We start from the raw sequence: 581 nt of genomic DNA on the forward strand, positions 1-581 counted from the left end.
GTGAAGGGACAAATAAAGCACAGGCGGGGGACTAATGTAGCGGTTGTGAAAAAGGCACAAAAACAGCCAGGTAACAATTTTTTTCTGGCATTAATTCCTTCATCTTTTGGTCATCTAAGAAACTAAGTATTATGAAATACATTTTAGTATGTTATATGTTGCAAATTAATATAATTATAACTTCTATCTATATATTTTGCTGATGTGATGTGATCAATATTTTACCTCCCTTAAATGGCTTATCCAAAGAAATATTTGAATGTGTGCATTTTTTTGCCCTCTGTCCGTGGTCCTCTTCCTTATGCGAGGCATTGTCCTGCAAGCACAGATAAATGCATAGCCTATTCAAGGCAATTGGAGCAAAGTGCTTTATTTGTCCCCCGCGCGTCTCCCTGGATGAAAGCTAAGCTAACACAAAGGATATGCTAACATTACACACAAAACAATCATTGAGCTGTAGTCTACCAATAGGTCTAACAGATGAATAGCGTTAGCAGCATTAAATAAATAAATTCCAACACGCTAATAGAAAAATACACAGTTTGCAATATTTTACTCCCGTTTGAAAATAAGACGAAAAG

This window comes from Poromitra crassiceps, assembly GCF_964638095.1.
Source record: "Poromitra crassiceps genome assembly, chromosome: 30".
Lineage (NCBI taxonomy): Eukaryota > Metazoa > Chordata > Actinopteri > Beryciformes > Melamphaidae > Poromitra > Poromitra crassiceps.